The 12,437-nt window shown below is 37.4% G+C and overlaps 1 pseudogene; it reads left to right on the top strand.

Moving 5' to 3' along the window:
* The first annotated feature begins 6,633 nt into the window (after positions 1-6,633).
* Positions 6,634-7,492, top strand: LOC120524464 (annotated as a pseudogene).
* Positions 7,493-12,437: the final 4,945 nt, after the last annotated feature.

Genomic DNA, 12,437 nt, shown 5'->3' on the forward strand with positions numbered 1-12,437 from the left:
GTCTACAATTTGAGAAGTGCGACACACTTATTAAAGAGTTACCTATGTTATAAGCAAAAGAATATTTTTTCCCACTGTACCTAATATTACATAAGGTTTTATGACTGTTGCTTTCCTGAAAACAGATATTTCTTGTTCATTTTCTGCAAAAAAGAATGTTTTAATGTAGTATATAATCAATCAAAGTTATTTTGTAATATCTTGTATACAGTATTGCATGAGAATATTTACAGGTGTATTGTTTTGGCTAAGACGATGGATATTAAACCACAGGGATACCTTTCTGATGGCAACATTATGACTCCTAATCATGTCATTTCACCCGATTATACTTCAGCTATAAAATGTACATATATAAATAATTTTATTTTCATGAAAGACATTTCCATGTAGCTGCCAAATCATGATGATGATTATCATCATCACTGCTTTAAAAGCCATTTTCCAGGTTTATTCAGGTTGACCAGTTGCCCCGAAATCTTTTTCCTTTCCTCTTTGCGGTTCTCTTCTTTTGTCATCAGACAGCACCTCTAACCACATATTCAACCTATCTCTGGACCTCTTCCCCTCCACCATTATCTTTGTAAACCTCTTAATCCAGTAATCCCGTCTTTCATACCACATGCTCAAACCAGCTTATTGCCTTTCACCTGTACAACTATTTCTCTTAACTTACCATTCATGTTTTTCTCACACTGTGACAGTTCACTCGTCTACCTGATCATTTTCATCCCTGTTCTCTCCTGTTTTACTTCATGTGCCACATTCATTGGTCATATCTCTCACCCACAGAGCATACTACTCTTCATAAAGCTTTCATTTAAATTTTCCCTGAAATGCTAGAGAGGCTCCTTTAGAAGTCAGAATGGGGAGATAGCTTCCAGAATTTCTTTCTCACTATCACTTTTATACCTGCACTCAATATATCACCTAAGTAGGAGAACTTCCTTATTTTCTCTAAAGAACTTCATTACTGTGCCATAAAATGCTACTTGGGCTTCATTTCTGTGGCAACATGCTTTTGTAAGGGTGACTGTTCTTTTATCCTTAGTCAAATGGTCATTTTGTTTTCTTTTTCTTTGTTATAATGCTTGTGTGTTTGATGGGGTTGTTTTTGTTGTTTTACTATATTTCTTGATCTTCTGTGAAAAGCTAAACTTGCCCTTGGTATTAATAAAGTACTATCTATCTATCTATTGTGGAACCCAGGGCACCTACAGCCCCTTTAACCCACATACAGACAGGCAGACACAAATATTGTCCAGCACACACCTTTATTTCAAGTGGGGCAGCACTTTTTCTTCGCTCCCTAATACAGAGGACATTACACAAGCATAAGTTCAGTCACAGTCCTTTCTTCTCTCTCTCTGTCTGCCGCCCCCACTCCTCTCCCAGCAAGCTTCGTCCTCCTCCTCCCGACTCTGGCTCCTAAAATGGAGTGAGCTGCAAATTAAATTGAATATTTTTCAAACAGAACATTTCAAAGGAAGGTTACTAATATTTTATTTTAAATATCTAGAATAAGTATTCACCCATAAAGCCATCAATTTAATTTGCTGAACCTATATAATCCAATTTTTGAGTAACAATGATATTTTGCCTATTTTGACATATCTAGGTGTAAGGCAGGAACAAACCAAAAATAGAAATACATTTAGGTACAAATCTAAACTTACTGGAACAGTTTAGAGTTAATTAACCTAACTTGCATGTGTTTGGGATGTGCCAGCAAAACCACAGTACCTAGACATAAAATCCCTGAGAAAACAGGGTGAATGAACAAATTTCATGTAGTCAGATCATCTGAGGATTTAACTCCATCTACTAGGGTACTAAGGAGCCAGTTCTAATGATTGTGCCATTATTATTTTTAAGTTATGAATAAAAAAATGTTTACTGAACACCACTTTCAATAGCACTACCTCTCTCTCTGTTTAAACAATGGAGAACATATAGGTTAGGTACAGTATATTCCTCATGATCCCATAATGAGTCAGAGGTAGTAACTGAACCAGCCACTCTGTGATTTAAAGTTTGCTTCCACTGACACTATACCTCACTGTCTATGAAATATTGTCAATTCTGGCCATATTCAGCTGTAATTTAATGTATTTTTATGTGCATAATAAATTATGGCTCCAGCACAATTTACAGATTATTTGATACCTGGAAGATAATTTATCCTGAAATCGGATGATAAATCCCTTTGTAATATTAATAAATCGCTAGTGTCTGGTGCAGTTCCTCTATTATTTCTCTCCATGTCTTCAGCTTCTGTGTTGTCCAGATAATTATTCTTTTAAAACTTTCTTTTACAAACTCTAACCACTTGTACACTAAATTTAAGATTCACATAATTATAACACTCATATATGTAATATGTAATGAACTTCTTAAAAATTCATCAGGATATGTGAACAAATAATCAGGCATTTTTTCAAGATCTTCAGACAAATTAGAATCATGGACTAAGGCTCTTTTCATTTGTGTTTTCACAACAAAAAAAAACAAAACATAATTTATAGCAGTGAAAAAGTCTACCCATGCAATGACAGTGTGTACAAGTAATTATTTCAAACTGGGCTTGCATTTGTGTCCTATTATGTAAAGAAGATGTGCTGCCTTGAAGTTTTTGAATAATTTGTGAATTTGTTTCTGTCGGGATTCTCTAACCATTATTACGGAGGCAATTTATAAATGAGATCCCAAAACTAAGCCAATAGACTTTTCTTAAGATAACAGCTGTAAAATTGTTTTCCAGTTAGGCAAGGGACAATGATTAGTGTTTTTCATTTTAAAGCATCATATCAGTTAAGCTATAGAACTGTTGATTACAAAGGGAATTCTATTATTTTAATCTGTATTGGGTTTTTTTCTGTTCCCTTTTTACTTATTTAATTTATTTTAATTGTTGTGCGGTAACTGCGCAAATGGATTCCAATAGTGGCTGTGTCCTACCTATGGAAAGGCAAAAATCATATCAAGCTTTCACTGTCAGTTGAACCAAAGGCAAACATCCTTCTTGTAGAGTCACTGACTCACAACTGATGCTAACACATAGATAGATAGATAGATAGATAGATAGATAGATAGATAGATAGATAGATAGATAGATAGATAGATAGATAGATAGATAGATAGATAGACACTATGTTCTGAACACACACAAGAATGACTATAGAACAAGAAAATTAAAAAAGAAAGAAAACTTCTAACTTGGCTGTCACAGATACAGTTAGGCATTATTCAGACATATATATTGCATTAAAATTTTGGCTTATTTTGTATATTTAACTTGAATAAGTCTAAGATGACAAGTCAGCATTGATCTGTTGAATCCAGATCATGGCACCAATGACAGAGAATATCTCCAACATTAATGTTTATCCACTACTGCATGCACATCCACCTTTGAGGATGAGAATTCTGATAGTAGCAATTACTATAATCCCCAAAAAATGTGGGGTTGAAAACGTGAAGTGATATGGCTTTTAATATTAACACCGAAGAGCGATGTTACTTTGGAACAGACTTGCTCACACGTGAAAGCTCTTTTTAGGTTTAAGCTAATGTGCAAACACGTTACAATTTAGCCAAAATTTGTTCTGGAATGAGTAGTGACTTTTATATAATATAAATGTAATAAAAGTATCATGCAACAAAAGTTTTTTCTTATGTTGAACACTTATCACAGCCATGTTCAAAAGACTGCAGAAATTGCATTGAACTCTTAACTGAATGTATGGTGATGTATTGACATGTTTGCTGAATCAGTTAGGGATTGGCTAATTTTTGAGGAAGACATTTCTGGACAGTTTTATTTTCCATGTATATTAAGGGTTTTCTTTGAATGAGGGTATCTGTTGTCATCGTTTTTATATTTTGCTTTGTTTTCTTTATATCCACCAATTTCTTCCTGTACAGGTATGGTGGAGGCATAGGCAATGCAAATCATGCGAGAAGTAAATCTAAATGGGGAACCAGTCTACAGGACACATACACTTACTCATCACAGGAACTTTAGTCATCAATCAACCCTAATATGTATATCTCTAGGATGTGGGAGGGAACCTTTATGAACGTATAAGAATTTACCTTGCTAAATCCAGTCAGTCAGTGTTTGGGCTGGAATCTCAAAATAGTACACTTGAGTTGTTGCAAATAAAATCAATATGGACATAAACATTCTATATTTTACTGAGGACTTTGATTTTGTTTATTATTAAGTGAGAAGAAACAGTTGTTCAGCATCAGTTAATAAAAATTGGGTGTGGGGTTAATTAATAGCTTGTTTTGTTAGTTTTCCGGCGACCGGCATGAAGCTAAAATATACCATCCCGCAGTTGTTAAGTCATAACAATTATTCCATTCCAACGTGCATTACAGCCATAAAAGAATTTGGACTTCTGCACCGACCGCGCTGTATCCACAGACGTTCTCGGCGAAAGTTTGTTTACCATCAACCTAGCTGTTCTGCTTCATCCATTCCATCTGTATGGACCGCTGTCGCTCATCAAACACGTCATCAGAGCGATGTTACTCCAGGTGTTTGTAGCATGGGAAACACCACGAGATTTCTATCAGTCAGTTTCGGAAATTTTCCGAGGACGCTATCCACCAAGCAGGACAGAAAACGCGGAGTGGATCTCACTGTGTTACCGGCCATTACAGAAATTTACTACACCAAAAATGCTCAAAATAGAACTTTTTAATTCGCAATCTCTCACAAATAAATCAGTTCTTATACAAGATCATATTATGGACCAAGGCTTGGATTTTATGTGCATAACGGAAACATGGCATCAGCCAGAGGTTTTTTCAGCACTAAATGAAGCTTGTCCCTCTGGTTATAGCTACCTGGAGAAAGCCCGCAGTACTGGACGTGGTGGTGGCTTAGCTGTATTATTTCGACAGCAACTGGATCTGTCTCCCCTAACTGTGCCTACACTGTCTTCATTTGAATGCCTTGCATTTAAGTTTAAATTCCCTGTCCCCATGACGATGTTGCTTATTTATCAACCCCCTAAACCAAACTCAATGTTTATCTCTGAGATGCATGATTTTCTTACATCCATCTGTACCACTTCTGCCAACATTATTATACTCGGTGACTTTAATGTTTATGTAGACACTCCCTCCTGCCATTTGGCAGTTGAGTTTTTACAACTACTGGAATGCCTTAATCTTCAACAGCATGTTGATGTTCCCACACATTCCAGAGGGCATATTTTAGATCTGGTTATTACAAACTCTGTACCCATTAGCAACCTTTTTGTGTATGATCTGGGGGTGTCTGACCACAAGGTCATTTCGATGGAGCTGTCACTCCCTTGTTCCCCCACAAAAGCAAAGCGACAAATATGTTACAGAAATTTGAAAAAGATCAACCCAGATACTCTGAGCAAAGATCTTCAGAATCTCTCCTCTGTTGAATGTTCCTCAGTCACTGAGTCAGCTGACTTCTACAACCAATCCCTCAGTAGTCTACTTGACTTCCATGCCCCTGTCAGATATAGAACTGTCTGCTTCTCACGTTCATCCCCCTGGTATACATGTGAGCTGCGGAAGATGAAGACAACTGGGCGTGTTCTTGAGCGACGTCTACAGTCCTCAGGACTCAGTGTTCATAAGCAAGTTTACAGAGAACATCAGAAGGCATATGCAAGAGCATTGAGAGCTGCAAGATCACAGTTTTATTCGAATATCATTAACAATAGCTCTGGAAATTCAAAGCAACTATTCTCTATCATTAATCGCCTATTGAAACCACAATTTCAATCTCATCTGGAAGCTACAGAGGAGAAATGCAATAACATCATTACTTTCTTCAGGAAAAAAGTGGATACCATCCGCTCGTCTCTATCGAGTTCCTCTGCACTACCTGTCTTGATGGATGACCCACAGCCAGGGAATTTGCAACCTTTCAGCTGTTTCTCTAAAGTTACACAGCTAGAGGTTAAGGTCATTGTCAGAAAGATGAAACCATCAAATTGTGCTCTGGACCCTTTTCCTACAGTTTTGGTTAAATCCAACCTTTGTGCTATAAGTCCCCTGATTACCAGTATAATAAATCACTCTCTCCAGACTGGATATGTTCCCGCTACATTGAAATCTGCTATCATCATACCACTTTTAAAAAATCCACCTTGGATCCAGAAGTACTTGCAAACTACAGGCCCATTTCTAACCTCCCGTTCCTTTCAAAAGTACTGGAAAAAGTCATTGCTACACAGCTTCAGTCTCTTCTAAAACAAAATAATTTGTCTGAGAAATTCCAGTCTGGTTTCCACCCCTGCCACAGCGTGGAAACAGCTCTGGTTAGAGTCACGAATGACCTGCTGATGTCGGCTGATGCTGGTTTTCCATCGCTTCTCATCCTGTTGGACTTGTCATCGGCCTTTGATACTGTTGATCACAACATTCTGCTTCACAGATTATGACACACTGTTGGACTCTCTGACTCTGTTTACAACTGGTTTTCATCTTATCTTACTGAAAGAACGGAGGATGTTGCCCTGGGAGAGGCTAAATCCGCTATACACAATGTCACCTGTGGTGTTCCTCAGGGCTCTGTGCTCGGTCCCATTTTGTTTATATTGTACATACTTCCCCTGGGCTGTATCATCAGCCAGCATGGTATTTTATTTCATTGATACTCAGCTCTACCTCAGGATAAATTCAACCTCCTCGTCTACTCTGTCATCATCCACTTTGACCATCTGTTTGGAGGAGTTAAAGTCATGGATGAAGCAAAATTTCCTGCAGCTGAACAGCTCTAAGACTGAAGCTATTTTAGTAGGCACCCCACACCAGGTTAGGTCATCTAACATCACCAGTATTACCTTTTCTGGTCAGGATATCCCATTGTCAACATCCGTTATAAATCTTGGGGTTAAAAATGGACTCTCATTTGACATATGAGGCTCATGTCAAACATCTGTGTAAAACGTCTTATTTTCACCTCAGGAATATAGCAAAACTGCGTCCAGCACTCACGTTTGCTGATGCAGAAAAGTTATTCCATGCGTTTGTCTCCTCCAGGCTGGACTTCTGCAATGCACTTCTCATTGGGACTACTGGAAAAACCCTTCAAAAGCTGCAGTATATTCAGAACAGTGCTGCTAGGATCCTGATGAGAGGGCGTAAATACGATCATATTATGCCCATTCTTAAATCTCTTCACTGGCTCCCTGTTTCATTTAGAATTGATTACAAAGTTGCCCATCTTACCCACCAGTGTATTTATGGGGATGCCCCTCCCTACCTCAAAGAACTTATTTCCTTACATACGTCTACACGCAACCTTTGCTCTGCATCAGTACATCTTTTGAAAACTCCTAAGACTAGACTTCATACCATGGGAGATCGAGCTTTTTGCTCAGCTGCACCCAGACTGTGGAATGCTCTCCCTGAGTATCTCAGGATGCCACAGACTGTTGATGCTTTTAAATCTGGTCTTAAAACTTATCTTTTTATCAGAGGGTCGAATTAATTTTGTAGCACTTTGAGATTTGTTTCAAATATAAAGTGCATTATAAATAAAATGTATTATTATTATTAATGTACAACTTTTAACTGGGTACAGGTGTTTGAATACAAAACTCCTGAGGGTATGGGTGGGCTTAGGTTGAATCTCAGTGGGTAAAGGTGGGTTTGGGTTTGACTTTCAGTACTTGCATAAATCTCCATCAGGAACCAAAGTTCATGATTAGTAAAGTATATCATTCTCACAGTTGGTACAGCATAATCAACACAATGGTTCATGTAGTATGTCATGACTAAGAGAAAATCTAAATCCAATATTGTACTCTTAAATTTCTATGATTGTACACAATACTAACAACAGAAACTGTCTGTCTAACAAGAAAAACCAAAAAACAAGTACATCATGTTTAAATAAAATTAAAGAATATAAAAGAGAAATGTTTTTGTATTCTAAATCTCATAGTACATAATTATAAAAGTGCATGCAGTCTATAATTTTGTCTCATAAGAAATGGAAATATTGACTTTACTGACCTTAACCTTTATTTATAGGGGGTTTTGAATTATAAATATAAAATTAGAGTTTCCTAAATTGAAAAAAAGTGTAACCAAAACAGCATAGCTCAGTACATTAATTTTCCTCTACCAACCAGTGGTAATTATCCCAGCAAGCACTGTTTTATGGCACTCTGGCAAATGCTGCCACACATTTCTAAGAAAATGTTGTGTCAGAAGGAAAGTGGCACGCTTTGTTTACTAGCAACTTCAAACTAAAGCCAGTTGTTTCATGGTGTCTTTGTTGTTTTTAATAAGAAGCTAGATAAAAAGTACAGTGGCCCTGCCAAGTCACATTTTCTGTTACGAATGACAAATTCCCGCAAAATACTGAAGAAACAATAAAAACTAGAAATTCTGGCTGACTCAATGAATGTATGAAGGTAAAGAGTATGCTAGAAACCATGTGTAAAATACGATTTCAAAGAAGTTATAACGAACTGATTAGACCTCACCAGAAGTACTATATGCAGTTTTGGTCTCCAGGCTACAAAAAGGACATAGGTGCATTGGAAAAAGTCCAGAGAAGAGTGACCATGTTAACTCCAGGGCTACAGGGGACGAATTATGAGGAATGATTAAAATAGTCAAGCCTTTTCAGTTTGAGCAAAAGAAGACTAAGAGGAGACATGACTGAAAAGTTTAAATTAAGGGAATTAGTACAGTGGATTCAGACATTTAATTTAAAATGAGTTAATCAAGGACATGTACACATAATTGGTTATGGGTAAATTTGGCACAAACATGAGGAAATTTTAGTTTACACAGAGAACCATAGACACATGTAAGTTATCAAGTAGCGTAGTACTTTAGGGACTTTCAAAACTAGACTTAATGATATTTTGGAAGAATTAAGTGGATAGGACTGACAAGCTATGTTGGCTGAATGGCCTATACTCATTTAGATTGTTCTAAGGATCTAATGTTCATGTTTTGTGATGACCAAACCAACCAAAATCACTAAAACTGATTATTCTGCACTTTCATGATGGCTGACCACGATCACTACACTCCACTTGGGACTGTTTAAATATTTTCCTCTGTACAATTACAAATGATATGTATTCATCCTAATTTCAAGAGGGATTCAATGAACCATTATGAGAATATACTCTGACATTTTTGTTATGCTATTTCTACTGGGAAAATGAAAACATTTTTATATCATTTAGGTTTTTTACCATAGCATAAAATAAGTATGTCTGTTACTAACTTTAACTTTGAAACATACTCAAGTCTTTCAGTTTTGTTAACAAGTTTAATAAAACCATTCTCTGGAGATAATTATTCAATTTGCTATTGTACAAATTAAAACAAAACACACAGCTATTTTTTTTCTTAATACTTAGTGTTATTCTAATTGAATATAAGTGGAATTCAATAAGCATAATGGCAGATTGTTAAGTAGTGAAAAACTCTTAACTCCATTGTATGGAAAAATACTTACAGAAATATAAAAAAATAGTGCCTAACTTATTCTGTGCCACCTTTATTTAGGGTTTATGCAGAAATTTGCTCTCACAAATTGTTATTGAACCAGTAGCATTTGAACATCTATCCATCCATCCATCCATTATCCAACTCGCTATATCCTAACTACAGGGTCACAGGGGTCTGCTTGAGCCAATCCCAGCTAACACAGGGTGCAAGGCAGGAAACAAACCCCGAGCAGGGCACCAGCCCACCGCAGGGCACACACACCCACACATCAAGGACAATTTAGAATCGCCAATGGACCTAACCTGCATGTCTTTGGACTGTGGGAAGGAACCAGAGCACCTGGAGGAAACCCACAGGGAGAACATGCAAACTCCACGCAGGTAGGACGTGGGATGTGAACACGGGTCTCCTAACTGCGAGGCAGCAGCGCTACCCACTGCGCCACCCATTTGGGCATCTAAAGAAGTTCATTTTAATAATTAAGTAGCTGCTTTGAAGGAGCTATATGGCATTGTCACAATAAGAGACTCTGGACATTACAAGAAAGTTTGGGGCAGCCACCCGTATATTGTAGTTCAGGCTGCTAAAGTTATGAAAATAGTACAGGTAGTTTACACTGCTGAGTCCAAGACAGTACTGATCAACAGAGAAAGGGGAACGGCTTTTATGGAGAGTTGACTGGAAGTGATCTCACTCTTGGGGCGAGGACCGGAAGTGATGTCATCCTCAAGGCCGGAAGTATCTTCCTCGGGGCTTCAGAACCTGGTGGGATTTCCCAGGAACAGTCTGTAGGGAACTGAGAAAGAGAGTCAGTGCACCCCTCTGCCCCCTGGTTGGACAAGGTGTTATGATTAAATAAGCCCTTCAGCTGCCTCCTACTCGCACGTGTGCAACAGCATAGAATTGCTCCAAATAACAACTCTGTAACTGTAGCAATGCAACAACAGTTTTTTTTAAAGGAATGCTTAATTATAATATAATAATAATAATATAATAAAAGTAAACCAGGTGATGTTGTCCTGTTGTGCTTTGTATTCTTGGAAGCATGCAGTTTTTTTTTGCTTAATTAACCTAAACAGGAAAACAGAAAACCATAGAGACATGGAATTCATACACAGGATATTAAATATATGATGTAGCAGCAAGAAAGCACTGTGACACCCCATACACTACACTTTACTCTGGTATGCAACAGTCCAAATTCTTGTGGATTTTATGTTTCTATTGTTGTTTTTGTTCATTTAAAATTTTTTCGTTTTTTTCTCTTTTTTTTTTGTTAATGTCATTTATTATTGGTTAATCATGTACTGTCTCTTTACATTTGCTTACACTCCTTGTGCTTTATGGGTGGTTCCCCAAGAGGCGGGGACCACACTGCTGGGCTCTCCTTCTAATTTTATATTTGAGCCTGGAGCAGGATTCAGGATTTCATTTTTGGTTAAAGTTTGAGAGTATTTCTGTTTCTGTATTGGAATCCTTGATATTTTTTGATGTCTTGCTTTTGTCTAAAGAATTTTGATTCAGGATTTGGTATTGTGACTTTGCTGTGGACCACCTTCTTACACATACCCTTTTGCCTATTTTAGTTCTTTGAAACATTTTGCTTGTATTTTTCTATTTTGTTAATAAATTCTTTTTATAAAGATCATTAGATGCCTTTGTTCTTGCACTTGTTCACAAGCCAAGGTTTATGGTCATCCTCCTAGTTGTGGTGTTTGATATATTTTTTGGATTTTAAGTTTCTTTTAAAGGCTTCAAAGGCACATCAGGGGAGCTGGTATTATGTCCCACTGGGGTGAGGCCTTTTTCAAGGAGGCAAAGAAGGCTTGGCCTGGCTAGTAATCCATGTAGTGGCTTAACACTCCTTATTGGCCATACTGGTGTCTCCAAATCACAGTACATTTCTGCAGTCCTGTTTGAGATGTTGGGCTGTGTGCTGGTGACTGTTTCATAACATATCATACAAAGGTAATGTGTATTATAATATTATAAATGATACACTTCTGTGTGTGCATATGGAGCAGTACACTCTGCTCATGCTCAACCACAGCTACAGGAGTTGGTGTGAATTCTACTGAAGATGTACAAGTTTATAGAAGTCTGACTTGCACTTGGTGCGAGGGAGCATGCATGCACTTTTACATTTTTTTTGTTGCTTGCATGCACCTTCCTTCTCATTCAACCCAAACATACAAACTCAGGTTTGTGGTATGTGCATGCTGTGCGTTCACACCATACCTTTCTCTGAGACAAGTTCTAGGCTGTCCCGCTCAATTTGTACCACAGCTGCACTTGACTTCACGTTCATCTCAGACAAGATACATCCTGTTCCGACCCACTTATCTGACACCTCTGCAAGTTCACCAATGTAGTAAAATTGCTAGGGAGCACATCTGCACACAATGTTTTTCTCATTTTTAGTTATATTCACATTTTTTGCATTCAATTCCAATTTAGAGTGTCAATTAATGCCCTAGAATGTGGGAAACTCAGGGATCCAAAGAAAACCCATGTAGTCTTTCAGTAAATATGTGAGCTTCACACAGAACTGAACCTTGGTCCATTAAACTGTGTTTTGTTAACCACCATAGTAAGCTGCTATAATATAATGCAGCTTTACAAAAATGTTAAGCTATTGTTATCTGCTTTGAGAGACTGGATTTCTGGCTTGCTTTCTAAATCTGTACTTCCTTTTCACTGTCTTCTACAGCTTTTTTATTTTAGATTTGATAACACATCAACTGTCACTCACTGATCTTTTTCATCATCACTGAAGACAAATAGTGTTTTCCTGTGTTACCAGCACAATGCTGGCACAGGATAAACAAAATGTTTGATTATTGTCGACAATATGGAAAAGACTAGTCTTCTCAGGGACAACACTTTAACCTTCTCTAATCCTATATAGTATTTGGCATCTTCTTGTGTTTCTTTGATGATCTGTAAGTGACCTGTAG

The sequence above is a fragment of the Polypterus senegalus genome, chromosome 2 (assembly GCF_016835505.1).
Source record: "Polypterus senegalus isolate Bchr_013 chromosome 2, ASM1683550v1, whole genome shotgun sequence".
NCBI lineage: Eukaryota > Metazoa > Chordata > Cladistia > Polypteriformes > Polypteridae > Polypterus > Polypterus senegalus.